The sequence below is a fragment of the Cervus elaphus genome, chromosome 20 (genome assembly GCF_910594005.1).
Source record: "Cervus elaphus chromosome 20, mCerEla1.1, whole genome shotgun sequence".
Classification (NCBI taxonomy): Eukaryota; Metazoa; Chordata; class Mammalia; order Artiodactyla; family Cervidae; genus Cervus; species Cervus elaphus.
In genome coordinates, this window is record NC_057834.1 from 49,194,257 (window position 1) to 49,214,551 (window position 20,295).

Here is a 20,295-nt window from a genome sequence, read left to right on the forward strand (position 1 = left end):
GTGATACCCAAAGCTGAGGACCCTGGGATCCATCCACACGAAATGCACAGTGTGTGAGGATTGGGGTGCTGGTTAGGACCAAGGTCAGTGGGAGAACTGCTGGGCAAGGCAAGAATCCAGTCAAGGATTCCAGGACACAGATATTAGTGGAGGAGCAGCCACAATAATAAAGCAAGGTTCAAGTGGTAAAGAGTGGCCATCATTGCCTTTGCTTGGGTGGCTTTGGAGCCTCTCCAACATGTTACACCTCATGCCTACCATGATTGGAAGGATACTGGAGAAGGAATCATAAAGACAATCTCATCCAATTCTTGTATCTAAGACTGCCAGTAAACCCCCTTTATGTATGGTAATAATAGTTACTGTCCATCGAGCACTTAATTTGCACCAAGTTTTGTGTGCTGGGTGTTTAGTATCTATTAACTAACCTAATCTTCTCAACAACTTGTCAGGAGATAATGGGAAAATGATGAAAGTGAAGCTCAGGCAGGTTAAGTACCTCATTAATTTGGAAGCCTTTTTTCCTTCCCTAGTGGCTCAGACGGTAAAGTGTCTGCCTGCAATGCGGGAGACCTGAGTTTGATCCCTGGGTTGGGAAGATCCCCTGGAGAAGGAAATGGCAACCCATTTCAGCACTCTTGCTTGGAAAATCCCATGGATGGAGGAGCCTAGTGGGCTACAGTCCATGGGGTCGCAAACAGTCGGACACAACTGAACGATTTCACTTTCTTTTTGTTCCTTCTGCTTGTCTTACGCAAAAATTGAAATTAGTTTAGATTCTACAAGTGGTAGTTGTGGTTGCACATTTTTTGAATACAAGCTACTCTCAGTAATTAGAATTAACCTCTAAGTAGTTCTATTATATGTTTATTACTCTTCCTACTACTCAGGTGAAAACAATGAAGATATATTAGCAGATAATGAAGGTGCTGAACAATTTTAGTTATTTTGAGCCATGTTGATGAGTGGCTTCTGCTCAAATGTTTGGATCAAAAGAAATTTTTTTTTTCTTACAATTAAGATTTATATGGTTAAGGTGACTGAGTTTTTTCCTTGGAAGAAAGAGGAAAAGATGGGAAATAAGAGAATTTAATGCAAATTAATCAGAGATAAAGGTGTAGAAAAAAGATCTATCTGCTGAAACTGAAGCTCTAATACTTTGGTCAACTGATGCAAAGGGCCAACTCGTTAGAAAAGACCCTGATGCTGGGAAAGACTGAGGGCAGGAGGAGAAGGGGACGGCAGAGGATGAGATGGTTGGATGGCATCACCGACTTAATGGACATGGGTTTGAGCAAACTCCAGGAGATGGTGAAGGACAGGGAAGCATGATGTGTGGCAGTCCATGAGATCGAAGAGTTAGACATGACTTAGTGACTTAACAACAAACTAATTACTGAGAGCTTAAATTCATCTCCAGAGTGTCTCTTACTAGTTTGATGAGACCTGTACCCAGGAGTTAGATGCACTGGTCCAAACCAGACGCATGGGCTCATATGCAGATTCTACTACCCACTAGCTATGTAATCTTGGACAAATTACATAACTCTGCTGTACTTAAGTTTTCTCTTTGTAAACTCAGAGTTGATAATGCTGTCAACCTCATAAAGCTGTAATGATGATTAAATGAAAAAGGAAACAGAAAGAAGCATAGTGCTTGATCTAGAATAATGATCCAATAAGGGTTAGCTGTTATTATTTTTTTTAATTTCTGTTCTCAGTTTCGGTGATTGTTGCAGTTTTGTATTCCAGAAAACATGAAAGAATTGAAATACCTATAAACAGGGTTTTAAAATTTTTTTGTGGTAAAAAATACATAAAACTTACCATCTTAACTGTTTCTAAGTGTACAGTTCAGTAGTGTTAAGTATATTTACATTGCTGTGCAGAAAACCTTCATGACTTTTTCATCTTATAAAACTGAAACTCTGTATTCAGTAAACAACTCCTCACTTCCCACCCCCAGCACCTGATAATCATCATTCTATCTTCTGTTTCTAAAAATTAGAAAACTCTAGATACCTCATATGGGTAGAATTATATAGTATGATTGTTTTCGCCTTTAGGGACTGGCTTGTTTCACTAAGCATTATGTCTTCAAGGTTCATCCATATTGTAGCAAATGTGAATCTCCTTTTTTAAGGCTGAGTAATACTCCATTGTATGTATTTACCACATTTTATTTATCTGCTCAATCAGTGGTACACAGGTACACAGCTTTGGCTAAATGATCAAGTGATAACTAAGGTTTAAGAAATTCTTTATTTTATGCATTGCACAAATATTTGAATTTCTAGTAGTAGTACTGTGTTGTTTGCTCAGTCATGTCCAACTCTATGCAACCCCATGGACTGTAGCCTGCCAGGATCCTGTGTCCATGGAATTCTCCAGGCAAGAATACTGGAGTGGGTAGCCATTCCCTTCTCCAGGGGATTTTCCCAACCCAGGGATCAAACCTGGATATCCTGTATTGCAGGCAGATTCTTGACCATCCGAGCCAGCAGGGAAGCCCATCTGAAGGTCTGTCATGTACCAAATCTATGGTTGAATTTATCTTAATGTATAAAACAGATATAATTTCCTGCCCCCAGAGAGTTTACTTTCGAATGGGAAGGGAAGACATTAAGCAAAGATCAAATAAGCAAACACATGCACTAGTATAAGTTGCAATACTTGCTTTACATCAGAAGGAATTACATGGGAAATACTTTCAACTGAGTATTTGGAGATAAACTAAAAGATGAAAAAGAGCCAAGTGATAAGAGACAGGGAAAATTATTCAGGTCAAGGGAACAGCATGTGAAAAGAATTGGAGGCAGGAAGGGAACAATGTCAGCCTCTCAGAGGAATAAGAAAAGCCAGTTGTGTTTGGAATTTCATTAAAGAGAGAGAGTGTGATAGAGAAGTGGGCAGAGGCCAGATCTGAAGGAATTGGTAGGTCCTTGTGTCCAGGAGATCTTCCCGCCTCAGGGTTTGAACCCAGGTCGCCTGCATTGTAGGCAGATTCTTTACCATCTGAGCCAAGAGTATATTAAGGAGGAAGAAAATGCAGGATGGTGTCCCTGACATGGGAGGGGGGAAGGACAAGAAGATGTCCGGGTGATTTTAAAGTCCTGAACTGAGAAGCTAAGTAAAAATATCCTCTTCAATATAAAAAGTTGAAAAAGATTAAATTTGGGGAAGGTGTGGAAGTACAGTTTGGAGTAAATTTTATGTGTCTGAGAGGTGGTATAGAGAAGTCAGAGAGGAAGTCAGCTTTTTTGGTCTTTTTCATTCTTTGTATCTTTGCCTGTTTAGCATGGTGTTGATGCATAAGTATTGAAGAGGTGTTTGTGGTCTGAAGAAACCAGCTCGTTAATGAAGGACTAGCGAGAGTTACTGGAAGGCACAAATAGGACACAGTGGACCATTTCAACAGCAGTCGTTCAGGAATGTTTCCTGGGTACCAGAGGCTTTGGTCCCTTCCATTTCCTCTTGTTTTTGGTTCCATATCCCACGCAGTGGTTTTCTAACTGTGGGTAGCAGCCTGGCGGTTTACACAGATATTTAGTTGGTGGCAACTGTGTGTATGTATGTGGTTTGTGTTGTAAATATTTCTTCTTGCTATAAATATAGGTCCGAAAAATTTGAAAAAAAATAAGAACCTAGAGTCCTCTACGCCCATTTCATGTTTTCTTCCTTTTGCATCTCCCTAGACTGAAGAGTATGGTAGATGCTCATCCCAGCTCAGTCCTCATGCAGCAGACACTTACAGAGTTGCTATCACAGTCTGGATAAATGGCACATGAGGCCTGGTCTCTTCCCTCAAGACCTGGTAGTCCATCATGTTGTAAACAATATGTTTGTTTCTTGCTATTTCATGACATTTTAATACCTTGTGGCAAGTCTGATGTAAAAGTTATAGATTTAATCCCTGGTTATAATTGAATCTGCTATTCATTGAGACCTGTGGCTGACCTCGCTTATTGTTCCCAACTTTCAGCCAAAAGGGTAATGGTCCCCAGACAGGGTATGTTGGAAAGAGGAGAGAGGGAGGGGCAGAGCAGTTACCAAAATAGTCAAAGATGCAACAAAGATACAGACAGCCTTGCTTCCTTAGAGGAGGAGAATGTGTAGCTGGAACTGAAGTATGGTAACAATTTTCATGCTTCTACATATTTTTAGTGTGACCTCTATTTCTGAAATTCTCTCTCCTAGATCCTTGGTAGCAAGGAAAGGAAGAAGAAATATCAAACTAAAGATGATAGAATAGACAAATAGGAATTCATTTATATTTACTGAAAAGCAACTGCACATATTAACTCAAAGAATATTAATTTTAAATAAGTGGATTTCAGATAGCTATTTATATATTAAAATCCATCCATTCTTCTATTTCACAAATGTGACTGGCCAAAAAACCCCAAAACACTCAAAACCAATTAAGTATCCTGATCATGTAAGTTATCTAAAATATGATTTCTCTATTGCTTCAAAAATATATTTCAATATATAATTACAAGTTTAAAGGTTTGAAAAATAGAAAACCAGTCCTACAAAAATTCTTTCCTAGAAAAGGTGAAATTGTTCAATAAACCTAGTCCTTTAAATTTGCATCTTTCAACTTCATCCTTATTTGGATAACAATGCTCATTACCATTTGAAATCTATAGAGTGCTTATTGTGAGCAAGGCCAATAGAATACCCTGCAGAGTACCATGTACTTCATCAAACATTCCCAAATGAACAAATTTCTTATTATTTGTGCTAGCCTTTATCAAGTCTTTATTTGAAAGAGACAAACTCAGTCTGGGCTCACTCACTCATTGGGAAATATTTAATTAGATTATATTAAAGAAGATAGGAATGCATAATTAATTTAGTTATTCTCAAGTCTTACAGTATTATTCTTCCATTTATTGCTGGAGCTGCAGAGAGACAGAGCACAGGCTAATAACATGTAACCTAGTCACAGGCCACCACTGCTGAGTCCTACTAATTTATGAGGAGCTAGTCTTGTATTACATTCTCAAGGATTCATTTTAGGAATATTATTGAGAGGGGGAAAAAGGATAGATCCTATCTGGATTTAATGCAAGAGGCTAATATATTACTTTTTGTAACTACTAAAATTTCAAGGACTGACAGCAAATTTCTGATTTGCTTCTCCCCTCATAAAATGTCTGCTTTGAATTATGCAGAAAGAATTCTTCTTCCTGCCAACTTGTTTCAATCCCCTGTACAAAAACCATCCACAGAGCATTGTCAGGGGTTTCCTATAGAGGTTCATTTCAGGATTCCTCAGTCATTGGAGGAACACATACATACACACTCACACACACACACTCACACACACACACACACACACACATATTTTCTCTCCTTTTTGGAGCAAGCAAAAGAAAATGCATTGGACTGGTAAAGTCTGTGTATGGTACTTTCTGAAAGCAGAGACAAGGATGAGTCATCAGATGGTAGAGGTTTGAGAGTCCTGTTTTATGTATGCAGGCCCGCCCTGTGTGTAGGTGGAATGGGCAGTTGCCCTGTGATGTGATTTAAGAGGTGCTGGAAGTTCTGCCTGTCCAAAAACAGCCCCCGCAACACCTGAGTTCAGGCATAGTGTCCGTAAAACCCTGGCTCAGATGAAATGAAACTGCCTTTTCAGAATGCTGACTTATTATAGCATTTTCCTAGCAGCATGCGTTTATTTATCAGAAATAAAGGCTGTGCCCTTGAGGGGATTTTCACTTGCGCAGGGACAGCGGGGGAAGGAGTTAACAGGATCCCAGGCTTTGGGTAAGGATGTAAGTCCCAGAAATAATTTCTGCATCACCACTGAATGAGTTTGTTGAAACTAAACCTCTTCTACATGCAATCAGTCTTTTTTGAATCAATATTTTATGGAACATGGCATTTTATCAAACAGGCAATGCTTTTTACTGGGACCATATTAACAATAATAATAACAACAACTCACATTTGGAAGATGCCTTTGAGAGTTTACAACAGTTTCACACACAATGTCAGGTTTGATCACAACAGTACTATAAGGCTGACTTATCTTTTATTATTCTCCAGTAGCAAATGAGCCAAGAGTTTCAGAGAGGTTAAGAGACTTGCCCTGTGCCCACAGCTGGTAATGTCAGAGCCCCATGTCGGAACCTAGACTCCAAATTCAGGGTTCACCCTGTTACTTCAAGCTCTTTGAGACATAGTCTCTACAGTCTAACTGTTAAATATAACCAGCTTAGTAATTCATCTGAACAAAAGAGCCAGCTCTGGGAGTTTTCCCTAGTGCCCCTACTGAGAAAGTGTTTCTCCTTGGTCTTAAAGTTTATAAAAGGACTGTGCCAAACACAGCCTTCTGAGGGTACGCGTTTGGCTTAAGACATTTGAGTTAGGCTTTGTCAGTCATTCACATCATTCCCAGGGCTAAAGACATTCCCCGCTTAGAATACTGACCCCTCTGCACAAAGTTGTAAAATGTAATAAACAATTATACAGGAAAAATAAAAATATGAATTGGCAGATATTAACTTAGGATTTTCTCTAGAACCCTTTGAGCAGATTAAAAAATCAGGGTAGAACTTGATCAGGCATGACGAAGTGACTGTAAATCTAGAATTTCTGTATCAAGTCACATCTACCTTGCACCATAAGCACACACACACATCTCCATCACTGTAGGTGATGAAGCCAGTTTTGTCACAGCTCTAGCTCATTCTTTTTCAGCCATCTTGCACTTAATTCAGTTTATACTCCTTCTTCACCAAGTGCACCAAGTTAAATAGAATTATGTAGAATTTAGACTTAGATGTTCCCATTTCACAGCCGAATAATCCTGTTCAAATGCCATCTCTTTTGTGAAATCTCCTTGGATTCCTGTAGGCAAAGTTCATCTTGCTGTTGTGTTGTGGTTGTTTGTTTTTATCTGTCTCCCCCTGCTTCATAGTGAACGGCATAAGCATTAGAGGACATGTGTTACTCATTACTAAAACCCCAGTGCTCTAGGCTAGCAATCCCAAGTTATTTTCATCACATATCCCATCAGTTAAAAAAAAAAAACAACTGAGCATTTTTTCCATGTATGTTGTGTGTATATACAGAGAGAAGTATGTACAAGAATACAGATTACAAATAAAATAGAACATTCTCAAAAAAAAAAAAAAAAGGATTAAAAAGGACAAAAATAAAGGCAAATGTCATCAGAGGTTTTAATTTTTTCGCCCTCCTGGCGGATAGTCTTGCACTTGCCCAGGGCTGCATTTGGAAACCGAAGCCACTGATTTTCACACTTTGCCAGGACACAATAAATGTTGGTGCAGTGGGTTTGTGGATGAGTCTCTGGCATATCAGGCCCTTCCCCTGACACCAGTCACTTTCTCAATGAGTGAACTGGCTCCAAGTGCTTTCCCAGCTTCTGAGCACCCTGGCTTGGCGAGAGGAGGGCTGGCTGGATGTCAGACACACTAGCTGTTGCAGGGTACCCTTATACAAGGGACAACCCACACGATGTTGGTGAAGGGCTGTGTGATTTGTATGCCTATTCTTTCATTCAGCATGTATTGTATTGGCTGTTTACCATGTGCCCATCACAAAATTAATTTCACCCTTCAACCCAAAAGATGGAGATGGAAATGGGCAATTCTATTACCATGTGATAACAAAGAAGTTGTTGAAAGTGCATTGAGTGCACAGAGCAATGCCTAAATCTTTCTAAAGTTTTGGAGGAAAGGTTTTAGGAAAATGGCTAGAAAGCTGAATGGGGAATTTATGAAGTAATGAAGGAGGAAGGGGAATTCTAGGCACAGGATTCAGCCCAGGCAAAATCAGGCAGATATATACACAGCATAGCATAATCAACAAACTCCAAATAGTGGGTATCCTGGAAGGATAGGAGGGAAAGTGGAAGCAACAGCTAGGGCACGAGGCTGGACAGGTGTGTCAGGGCCAGGTCATCAAGGACTTGGTGTGACCTGCTAAGGAGTGAAAACTTTATCCTCTCAGTATAGAAGCCTTTGAAGAATACTGGGCTGGAAAGTAATGTGAGAGGTGAAGATACTAGAATCAGCGTGCTGGAAAAACTATGCAAGAGGATGGAGGGGTGGCACTGTTAAAAAGTCTGTATAGCATTTACATTGTATGTTTTATTTATTAGCCATTTTATTATGAAAGTAACACATGTTAACTGTAGAAAATTTGGGAAAGGTAGAAAGAGCATAGCCCATATAGTAGTAAGTACCTAAGTATCTGTAGACTACTCCACCATTCAGAGATGTATACTTGTTAAAAAATAAAGGAATTTAATGGGCTTTCTATCATATCCTTTTCACATATTATGACATTAGCCTCTTTCTAAAACCATATCCAGTATCTACATAATACTAATAGAAAGCCTATTCAATAATTCACTTAACCACTCCCCTTTTGCTAAATTTAGACTGTTTACCAATAGTTAGGACCCTGATTGTTTCCTTAGGGAACATTTCAAGAAGTAGAATTACTGAATCAAAGTATGTAAATCTTTGTAAGACCCTTGACACACATTGTCAGAATGCATTCAAGACAATTTGTGCCAATTTCCATTCCTTCTAATGGTTCCAATTTAACCACACCCTCTGCAACATTGTATTTTTTATCTTAATCTATTTGATAAATTAAAAACTTGTTAAGGTTGAACGCTTAATCATATTTTTATTGGCTGTGCTTTGTAATTATGGAATTCATTAAAGCAAAATGATTATGTAATTTCATTTTCAGATTTCTTGTGATAATGGAAGGAGACCCGCTGTTGTCTAAATTCAGAACAGGGAATATTTGCTTTAAGTGATTTCAAAGCAGATTTTAGATGCTATGAGGGAACAGAAAGAGGGAAGCCATCATCAGAGCCCTGTCCAAGCTTAAGGTCCATTGCACAAGAAGGACACACATGCAAGACTGCTAATAAAGGCACGCCTGCAGGAGGAGCCTGGTTGAAAGTATGAACAAGGGCCGAGGAGTGGGACCAGGGAGAATGGCATCAGACAGGGATCTGGGAAGGTTTTTGCAGGAAGGTCTTTGGTGTGAGTCTTTCCGATTTCTAACCTCTTCTTGCCATCTTGTGTCAGTGGTCCTCAAAGTGGGAACACTCAGAATCACCTGGAGAGCTCATTTAAAAATACCTATTCGAGATCTCAGCCACAGTGATGGGGATCAGGGGCATCTTCAGACAAGTCCAGGAACACATCTTCTCAACAAGCATCCAGGTACTTCCAAGCCTGTGCTTGAAGACACGCAGTCTCACCTATGTCCATATGCTATTCACAGGGTCAGGAAAGAGGCCATCCTTCTCAAGGATGAACTCTCTCCATCTATACTCTGCCTCTCCCTTACCACCCACCCAGAACTGTACAATGGACCCACTTATTCTGTCCCCTCCTCACATTCTCCATTGTCCAATGTTCATCCATCCACCCATTCTTTCATTTTGAGCACTTGTACTAGGTACTATTGGAGTTGGAGGGACAGAAGTACCATCAAAGCGTTATCTGTTGAGTTCTGCCAAAGTAACGGTGACCTGAGAAGGGCCAGAGAATGTTCACGCTTTGCTCGTTCCCCCCAGATGGTACTGCTTGCCTGTCCACTTCTTGGTCTATAGCCTCTGAGCAAATTAGAACACCTCTGACCAGCCTACATGCCTCCAGCACTAGAAGCAAATGACAGTCTAACAAAGCTGGAAGCTGAATGTACAGAGACACGCCTTATAATCACTGTGTGTGTGTGTGTGTGTGTGTGTGTGTGTGTGTATGTGTGTATGTTTTAAGTTAATTTGTATGTTCTCTGTTAATTTGAAGGCATGAATTTCACCATATCGGTACCAGGTTGATCACCTTACTTCTAACTTCACCAAAAAAAATAAATAAATAAAAAATTATAATTGGCTTAAACAAAAGGGAGTGTGCTAGCTTGTATAACTAGAAGTCTAGACAGGTTTTGGGGTCAGCTTTAGCCCATGGGCTTAAACCCCACTTCCTGTAACTATGAGGAATGACCCTTCCCCATCTGTGTGGCGACCCATTTCCCAGGGAGGTGGGATGGCTGCAGCCTTCTCCCAAAGCTCTGTCATGACTAAGGAGGTAGGATCTGGCCACCCCAGGAAACCACTCATATCCCATTGGGCTGAAGTAGGTCACAAGCTCATCCTGAAACAATCCTGGACCAGAGAGCTTAGGATTATTTCTAGTGCACAGGGGTCCACCCCTGGAACAGCAAGTCCCCAGAGGGATCTGTTTTTCAAGTATCTTTAGTTCAAAATAATTCTTATCCCAAAATAGCATGGTCTGCCACCCTTCAGAGCTATTTTAGGACTGAGGGCTCCCAGTCTCAGATTCCCACTAGGTCTCAGGGGAAAAGAAGAAATACAGCTCATTAGAGTGGAGGCACCAGGTAAAGACAAAATGAGTAAGAGAGTCAAGAGTATTTAATCTTAAAAAAAAAAATTACAAAGCTCTACATCCCTCCAGCTAAGATGGAGACTGGGTATAGACATGGGGGAGGGGCTGGGATAGGAGATGGGAGCCCAGTGACTCCAGCTCCAGGGTAAAAAGGCTTCTGTGAGGCCACAGAATGTGGTAATGAAGAACAGCACCTTGGATCCAGGTAACCTGAGTTCAAATCCCACAGCCACTACTTATGTGATTGCCAGGCCTCAGTTTCTTTATCTGTAAAATGGGATAATGAGCCACCACCTCAAAGGGAAAGTGAGAATTAAATGTTAGACTATCTAAAGTGCATGCATGCTAAGTCGTTTCAGTCATGTCCGACTCTTTGCGACCCTATGGACTGTAGCCCACCAGGCTCCTCTGTCCACAGGATTCTCCAGGCAAGAATACTGGAGTAGGTTACCATGCCCTCCTCCGGGGAATCTTCCTGATCCAGGGATCGAACCCGCATCTCTTACGTCTTCTGCATTGGCAGGCAGGTTCTGTACCACTAGCCCCACCTGTGAAGCCCATCTAAAGTGCAGTCCTTAAATTATTTTGGTGCTACTGTTGGAACAATCCTTATCTGGCACATAGTATATGCTGTGTAACCATTTGTGTGTTACTCTGCCTGATAACCTGCTGATAACTTGCAATCTACTCATGGAGATTTATGATAGTAGCTATGAACATTTGAAAACACCTACCTTCAAATCAAGGAAGAAATAACTCCAAAGACCATTTTAAAATTATTGAATGACATATGCATAAGATTCTGTGTAGGGGTGGAGAAAGATAAATCAGATCAGGACCTGCCCTTCCAAGCTCCTAGAGATTACAAACCCTGGACACAACTAACTATGATACAAGAAAGCTGACTCCCTTAGGGAAGGTTCAAAAAATCAGAAGGTTGTTCAGTTGTAGCTTTCACTACAAGCTGAAAGAACCAAGAATGACATCAGAGGGGTGGGGGCATCTTGGGACTGAAGAAAAAGGCTTGATCTAAAAAAGAAAAATTACCATGGTAATAGTTTCATATGTTAGTAATGCATACCTGAAGCTAATATATACCTGAACTTCTCACCATCCTTCCCCATGTTATCACATTCAGTTTCACGTGCCTGTATATATTGTGCAGGTATACAAAAACCCAAACACTCCTTAATGAAAAGGGGAAACTTTGCTTTTATCCTTCTTTGGAAGAGTAACCCCAACAAAGGCTCCTAAGATAAGTCCTGTGCTTTTTGACATGTGCAAACTAGGTGTTCCAAGTACACATTTCCCTTGGGAAATTCATCACATTTCAAATTATCCATGTCTGTTAGAGCATAGATCTGTTCTGCCGTCCATGTATTTGTTATTCCTGCTTCTGACACTTCCTTACGGCCCCAAAGAGGTCTTAATCCCTGTCAAATGTTATTATGTTACCGACTTTTATGTAGTCTTGAAAGGGGTTGTTTATTTAGTTTCAGTGACTCCTTGTTACTGCCAAATATTATTTCATTTCAGCACAGATGTAAGGGGTCCAATGACTGGAATTATTTTACAGCCCTGACATTGTCGAGAGATGGATACCAGTTTAATTATGGACAGCTGAAAATGATCCAGGAGTCACCTGCTCTAGATATTTATCATCATTAAGAACTTCTCACTAAGCTGTGGTCTGAGCCCTTTCATAATGTTCCAGTTCCGTGAGACAGACAGGATGATCTATATGGAACCTAGATCTTCCATCACCTTGAAATTTATGTAGGGACAGCTTCGTATTGCTTGATTATTTTCTTTTCCTCTGCTCAAAGTGAGAAAATATTTTTCAGTCATTCCTCTTCCTTTTCTTTCCTCTTCCTCTGTCTCTCTCCATCGCCTTCTCTCACTGCTAACCCTGCTCCTTCCAGCTGTTTTTCCAATTATGCCTCGTTGGAAATTATTCATTACTTAAAGAATGTGAGCTGGATAGACTTGACACATAAAGGATCAAGTAATGCAATGAAGTTGGCACTCAGTAAATGCAGGAGGAATGAAGAGGGAAGAGAGTGGAGGGAACAGAAAGGAAGCTGAGGCGTTGCAGAACACTCAGATCTTTCCTCCCTCTAGTTTTAGAAGAAATTAAGAATAGCAGACTGCCTCCTTCTCTCCCCTCTCCCATTATACCCTCCCATTATGCACCATAATGAAGTCTGTTTTTACACCTTTTGCTTTTATCTCTGCTTTCTCTAAATGGACCTTGATCTGTCCTTGTCAGAACAGAGGAAGGGTTAAGTGAAAGGCGCATCCAGGTTACCACCACCTGGTAACAGATTAAGGTCCCCTCCTGCCTGCCCAAATGCACATTGCTCTGCTCCTTTTCTCTCTCCCCCAACCTGAACTGAAAGGTATTCAAGAATTCTAATCCTGCTCTGGATGCAAGCGTAAGAACAGTAAGAGCTCATTTTAGTGAGGGTTTTCTGTGTGTATGTCATTCACCGAAGTCTTGCTAGGCCTTTCTGTGCATTATTATTGCCTTCAACTCTCAATATAGTCTTGTGAAATAAGCACGATTCATATCCTCCTTGTGTTTATCCGTGGTCCTCAACCAAGGATGTTTTTGTTCCCTGGGAAATTTGGCAATCTCTGGATATAACTTTGCTTGTCACCATTGGGGTAGCCAGAGGATGCGGTAAAAAACAGCCTCCAGTGCACACAAAAGCCTTCTGCAATGAAGAATTACCTGGTTTTCATTGTCAATAGTGCCACTGTTGAGAAACCCGGATGTAGCTTAAAAAGTGAGGCTTAAAGGCATTGAGGAACTTTCCCAAGGCTACCCAGTGGTATCATTTGAGAAGACTGGGATACAAACGCAGCTTGTGCTTCTGTACTATGCTGCCCATGTGCAGTTGTGGCTTCAGCAGCAGGTTCATCATCCCTTGAACCCAAAGACCTAAATTCCCAACAGGAATCTTTTCCTATGAGGGAATCTCTATATACGTGGCTCTTTTTCAGTTGTTTGAAATCACCTGCTCATCCGTCCTTTTCATCAAATATTTAGAATCAGTCCCACCTAAAGCACCTTTCACTCACCTTTCACCCACCTTTCACCCACCTTTCACCCACCTTTCACTCTAACCATTGAAAATTTTGTGAAAAACACACACACACATATATACACACTTACACTGGGGCAGTACTTCCTCTGACTTTGTCATTTTATAAGTATATATAGCATATATACGGCTTCCCAGGTGGCTCAGTGGTAAAGTATCCACCTGCCAATGCAGGAGACGCAAGAGACATGGGTTTGATCCCTGGGTTGGGAAGATCCCCTGGAGGAGGAAATGGCAACCCACTTCAGTATTCTTGCCTGGGAAATCCCATGGACAGAGGAGCCTGCGGGGCTACAGTCCATGAGGTCTCAAAGAGACAGACACAACTGGGTGAATGAACATGTACACGCATAGCATATAAAGGACAAAAGCAGAATACACAAGCAGCAAACTTTGAAGATGGCACATAAAGTTACAGTTTACTTTGATGGAAATATAGATATATATTCTGACATGTTATTGATAAACATAAGAACTTGTGTTCTGCAGGATAACTAGCTAGAAATGGTAAATAATCAACAGTTTTACTTTCAAGGTGCCAACCAAAGATGTTAGTTTTCTCTTTTTACCAATGCTGCATATCTACTGTCTCAATTTTCCCAGTGCTTTTAAAAACTATCTTTTAATGGTCGTTACCATCCCCAAAGGCAGCTGAACACATAAACACACATACTTGTGCAGACATGCATATACACATACACAGACATGCACATGGATACACTCAGGCACAGACACATACATACACACACCACACATGCACAAACACTCAGACACAATCATACACAGACAAGTCCCAGGTCTTACTTCCTAGAGCAGTTTTCCTTGCCTGTATTCTTCCCCACAGCACAGAGATGCTGTCTTGCTGGTTTTCTGCCCCACCCACCCTCTCATCCTCTCAGATGGCTCCTCCTCTGAGCCTACTCCCAAGGTTATTTCCATTTTCCCTGCACAGTCCTTCCCCTGCAGACCTAGTCGTGGAGTGTAAGAACAACTCCAGGCAGTGAAACGTGAGGGTGGGTGCAAGGGAAACTAGTCATGGCCGGAAGGCTGCTGTCCCACTGCAGTCTTCTGGGGGCACAAAAGCGATACTATATTCGTCTTCAGAGTCAGCCTCAGGTATTTCAGGCTTTCAGGTGAAAGACAGTAGTCACCTTCCACCCGAAATTAGCAGTTGTCACACCTATTACTTATTGCTTGAAACTACATCATCAGTTGCTAGTCCCTTTCCTTCTATAACTAAAGGATAAAACCTTATAATACAGCTTACTCACTGGTATAGTAAAATTCATTCAGAGTGAGTTACTAAGTTAAATCTGTTCTGTTTTAGTGGCAGGAGGGATTTAGAAAGCAAAAAGGCACTCTGTATCTTTCTAAATTATGCCTCAGGCAAGTCCCATTTATCCTCACCTGTTCAACGGCGTATTTCTTAAACGAGCAGAAAAAAATATCTTAGCCTGGAAGTCATAAATTTCCATTACCTTTCACTGGGTAATATCTGAGTGTACCATTATTATTTAATAATGCATATGAGTATTCCTACCTTAATAAACTTTGCCAAGGATGGTGCCATAAAAATATCTTTTCTTTCAGTTTTAAGGGTAAAATCAAAGGGACAAAGTGGTGGGATGATTAAACAAACATTATTTTATTTATTGAAGTATAGTTAATTTACAATATAGTATTAGTTTCAGATGTACAGCAAAGTGATTCAGTTATACATATATATATATATATAAATTATTTTCTAGTATAGGTCATAATAAGATGTTAAACATATTTTCCTGTGCTTATACAATAAATCCTTGTTGTCTTAAATAAACATAATTTTAAATGAAATAGTAATTTTTCCACTTCTTATTGCAGCACAGACATGTCCTGACCAAAACAGAAGCCCCGAGTTACACGTGGCTATTTACATTTTCATTTTAAATAAAATTAAAAATTCAGTTCCTCAGCCACACTAGCAATATTCAAGTGCTCAATAGCAGTCAGTGGCTGGTGGCTTCTCTGTCATACAGTACAGATAAAGAACATTTCCACAATCACAGATCTGTCAGCATGAACATAGACAAAAGTTGGAGAATATCCAGTTAAAAGGGCCCGTGTGGGAGCAGATGCTTTCATACAGTGGTGGAAACAAGAATGCTGCTAACTTTTCAGATGTCAATTTGGAAATATCAATAAATATTTAAAATACACATGAGCTTAATAGAAAAAAAAAAAAAAACCTGAAATTACTGAAATGTCCATCAGTTGGAAACTGGTTAGGTAAATGACCAAATAGCCATACAATAGAGGTTTATGCCAATAATTTAAAAATGCATATGCAAACAATATATGTCAGCATAGAAAGCTGTCCTGGCTACCTGTGGATGTAAAAACACAAACCACCTGACAATATTAAAGTGTGATACTATTTGTATTAAAATATAAAAAGATATATGTCTATATTTGCATAGGATATTATTTTAAGACAAGAATTGGTCAATGGAATGGAGGAGATTGGGGAAGCATTTTTTTTTCACTGTATGTCCTTCTGGTACTGTTTGGACTTCGTACCATGACGAGGAAGAGTTATACTTAGTCATGTATTAAATGAGAGAAACAAGAGAATGTGATACCAAATGAATGAATGAATGAAAAAACAAATGAACAAATAAAATTAGCATGTTAATGACCTATTTGCTCATCCCTGGTCTAGTCTGGACTGAGTCAGGTTTATGGATTCTGTTCCTTATTTGCTGATGTCTTTACATCTCCAAACCAACCCTAAGTCACTGATGCAGGAATAATGGGTTAAATGTGAAATCATGTCTTATGCATTTTTACAGCTACTCTAACAAACAGACACTCAAGGAAGACCCTGAAACCAAGAGATTTTTAGGATAAGGGTGACTATTTGGAACAATTGGAGGGAAAGTCTTCCCTCACCTTATGCCTCTCCCATCACCCCTCCCTTCTCTGCCAACATAAGCACCTTTCCCTCTTCCCCAACACCTCCTTCCGGTGGCTTGCTCCAGGCAAGAGAAATGCAGATCCAAAGTCTTACCCTTCCTTAGAACTCACCTGGATTGAACATGCAGCAAGGTAAGCAGCAACGCAAGCTGTTCCACATGCCTCCTGGTAAGCACACCAGGGAAGCCAGGCGGCAGATCTGCAGACCCCATAGAAGTCCTCTCTATCTTCCTATCATCTCTCTATCATATATGTGTCAAATGTAAGTGTTAGTCACTCAGTCATGCCCAACTCTTTGAGACCCCATGAACTGCAGCCCACCAGGCTCCTCTGTCCATGAGATTTTCCAGGCAAGGATACTAAAGTGGGTTGCCATTTCCTTCTGCAGGGGATCTTCCCAACCCAGGGATCAAACCTGGGTCTCCTGCACTGCAGGCAGATTCTTTACCGACTAAGCTACAAGGGAAGCTATCTATCATATATACACATATACATATATACATATGTGTATATGTTTATATGTATATATGTATACATACATTTGCACACATGCATACATTTGGTTCTCCTGGGAACCTGTGGAGCAGTTGTAAGTGTTGTCCTGACTGATGCCATGCTTACTACTAACGCGGGGAGGATCCTCAGAGCAGGATGAAGAGCGGAGAGGAGGGCACTGGTGGCTGTGGGTGGGCCTGATCCCCAAGCAAGCAAAGAATTTGGCTCATTTGGTATGTTTTTGTTGGATCAGATCATTAGACAGTAAATAAGACATAAATCTTTGAGGCAGGCCAGTGATATAGAGTGAAATGCTTTTATTTCTTAGTGTGCTCAGAATCACAAACCTCCTAGAAGACAAAGGGCATCCACCCTCAAAATCAGACCTTCACACAGTAAAACACAGATGTTTCTTCCTGCCTCAGCTGCACTGTTTGAAGCTAAATTTCCTCCACTGGACTTTTCCAGAACTGAGCACCTCAGGTACCTTGACCTGGACATCTCCCACAGGCCTGGCAGGCCCTGTGGTCTGGCCTGAGTAGGTCTAGGAGACACATACAGGCCTTGTCTGGCCGCAGTTTTTCTCTATTTAATAAGTCTCACTTGCCTGTAAGACTCATTTTTTAAGTTTCTGACTCATGTCAGGCTCATTTGTTTGGTATTTTGGCTTGATGAGTACCCAGGTTTTAACCCACTTAGGACTTTTTCTGCCTAGTTCTGGAAACGGGATTTTGTCTAATTACACCACAGCTCTGATCAGCTCACTGTGCCATATTTCTCTTGTATCCCTCAGTCCTCCCAAGACCTACAGCCCTTGGCATCTGACCTCCCCAACACACACACACACAGAGACGTACGGAAATACACACACACAGATACACAGACATACATACAGAGAGACACAGAGATACACACACACACACACACACACACTGACTAGACACTGGACAGGTGTTAGTCATTCAGTTTTGTCTGACTCTTTGCTACCCCATGGTCTGTCCACAGAATTCTGCAGGCAAGAATGCTAGAGTGGGTTGCCATTCCATTCTCCAGGGAATCTTCCCAACCCAGGGATTGAACTCAGGTCTCCTGCATTGCAGGCAGATTCTTCACCATCTGAGCTACCAGGGAAGCCCAGATACTAGACAAGGAATGCTTAACATTCTGAAAGGTTGAAATTTTGATTATTACTTAAGTTACTACAAGTGAGGCAAGAGAGGGAAGCTTTTCTCAAATGTTACTCGAGAAACTGCACCACCTTTTAAAATCTACATCTTCTGCACATATTTTTTTCTTCCTTCAAAGACTTACCCTTCAGACAAAGATTTCTAAGGATTTGTTTTTCATCTGAGATCCAATTCCTGGTGGGTGGAAGTGTGAACTGTGGGGTGTGAGAAGAAAGACTTTTCCATAGAAATTCATTTGTAAATAATTTTCTGTTTCTACTTTCTCCCAGGGATGACCCACATACCATAAAAATTTTCAGTCTGAGAATTTTTTCAGAGGAGACTCTCAGTTACTTTAATTATCCCCAGGAGCCACATGATCATTCCCTTTGGGGGAAGGACAGAAAGACAGTGGCACGTGTGGGAGTCCCATCTCTTCCAGAAAGGACAAGCCTGCTGGTTGCTCATGATGCCACGGGCACGGCTGTGTGCTTCTCTGGAGTGTGGGTCTCAGTGCTGAGTCTGCCTCCAACTGGGTCCGTTCAGGAAGGAGGACGCCTCCTGGGCATTCGCCCGCCACTGCTCTTACGGGCTCTGTGTCCATGAGAACCCGGGTGCCCTGCAGCTCCTCATCTCCCCACTTCACAGGAGGATGTCATTCTTATTTTCAGGCTCTGCTGGCTTTTTGTTTTAAATCCAGCTCTCTACAGACAGTTTTTTGATGAACCAGAAATAACATTTATGGCCTGAAAAATACCTTTCTCTTGGGAAGTTTTGTTGTGCTTTGAGTACATTTTAACACCGTGAGGTAACATTCGTAGGGGCATGGGGATAAAAAGCAATTCCAGAGACATCCCATCCATCACCATGACGCCACGCAGGCTTCACCCACACCACCCCAGACGTAGGTAAATATCCTGTTTTCACAGATCATCAGGAAAAGAGACCCAGGCCAGTGTTGACTTCCCTTCAACGCTGTCATTATATTTGCATCACAGGGAAACACCCCATGCTAGACTGCTCTGAGCCTTACAAACTCAGAGTTGTGTATTTTGAACCAGATGTCACAAAGAAGCCTGACTGTCGGCACGCTGTTTAGCTGGTATTGAAACATACCATTTCAAACCAGGTACACCTACCCTTGAGATTGGAACCAATCGGACTGCTTTCATTTTATGTGTAACTAACTGTCCAACCCCTCAGGATTCCCTTCTCTCTCGAGTCTGGTCATCATTAAATGGTGAGGTTCTGCAGGTGTACCCTTATGTTTTCCAGCTCCCAGAAATCACAGCCATCATGTCCCTTTCCCTAAATCGCATGAGCAGGAGCAGAACTGCCATAAAAAGCAGAGAGCTGTGTTTCACGGAGGGTGTTTGCTTAGACACACGCAAAGCTCTCTGACATTTGGTCTGTTCCGTTGGTTTTTGGAAACAGCAGCTTTAAAGGAGTCCTCCCCCTGGCTTTCCCCTCCTGCAACGCAAGGCAGGAAACCCCGATGTGGTCTCCAGGCGGTCCAGTTACGTTTTGGCTTATGATAATCCACAGGGCCATCTGCAGTTAGAAGCAAAATAGCCATCTCCCTTCCTTCCAGCTATTTCCCTTGGCAAAGTGAAAAGTCCTAAGGAACCGGATCGGTCAGGAAAGCCCTGACCAGGGACTGGTATGAACCTCAGACAAGACGCAGCCTGATGAGATGCAGTGTGCGCGGTCATTGTCTGAGACGGGAAGCTCTGAAATTGACACCATATGCGCCCTGAGGAGTAATTGCTCCGAGGGGGGAGAAAAGCAACATGTCAGAACATTTTAGTAACACCTAATTCATCCCGAGGTTATAAATAAATCCGATGCTTGCTTAAAAACAAAAGTCGAGAAACACTTTGACTATATTACTTTTGTGACAGTGCTTCCGGCCGACGGTGAACTTTATTAGGGAGACAACATGAAGAAAGAGAAACACGTAGCAACTTTTTATGGTATATTTTACATGATTTTATTTTTTTTGCAGTAAATAAAGTGGTTATAGGGCTCCAAGGAAAAGGGCCCAGATGTTAGAGTTGTGTGAAATTTAGGGGAAACAAGCTGTAAAAAGCACCGTTATAAAACAGGCTGTCAGTGCCACACATCTGGACAATACAGCTGTATGTTCCTAGTGGCTGTCGT

The 20,295-nt window shown here is 41.2% G+C and overlaps 1 protein-coding gene across 1 annotated transcript in view; it reads left to right on the forward strand.

The window, feature by feature from the left end:
• SPAG17 (sperm associated antigen 17) overlaps positions 1-20,295 on the forward strand; it is a 235,476-nt gene that overhangs the window by 39,265 nt on the left and 175,916 nt on the right. The window lies entirely within an intron of this gene.